Genomic DNA, 610 nt, shown 5'->3' on the forward strand with positions numbered 1-610 from the left:
CACACTACGAAGTTAGAATAATTAGTCAATTGTTTAAATAAACATTAGATAACTAGGTACATAAAATTTTTATGTGTTCACGAAAATTCATTTGATAAACTATAGTCATTAGTTTATTAGTAGTTTATCTGGGTGACATTATCTATGAGAACAAGGAGGATTTGATGCAGATGTAAAGGAAGCATACCACTTCTACAGTTGAACAACATATACAACTCAAATACAACTGTCTGTCAACCAATATCACATTCAGAATCTTCCATACGAACATGAACATAGTCAGATATACTGTACGGAAGGAGCTGAAAATTCATTTCACAACTACCACAACTATCATCATCAAGTATTTATGAAGAGTTGTCTACACAAGATATTCAATGTTCGTGGTCAGACGGAAACCACCAGAAACAGCCTACTATTTTTACTACGGTGGGAGATAACAAATCAGCAGGTTACTGATCAGATGGAGGAGGAAATTAGGAAGAGAGTCGATGGAGTTGGTGGATAGGATGACGTTTGCGCAAATAAATCAGCAAACTGCATGACGAGGCAGGCAAGCGCTTGCTACCTAGAAGGGAATGGGATGGTGAAGGGAAACGGGAGAGAGGAA

Source organism: Schistosoma mansoni, chromosome 4, assembly GCF_000237925.1.
Source record: "Schistosoma mansoni strain Puerto Rico chromosome 4, complete genome".
NCBI classification, from domain to species: domain Eukaryota; kingdom Metazoa; phylum Platyhelminthes; class Trematoda; order Strigeidida; family Schistosomatidae; genus Schistosoma; species Schistosoma mansoni.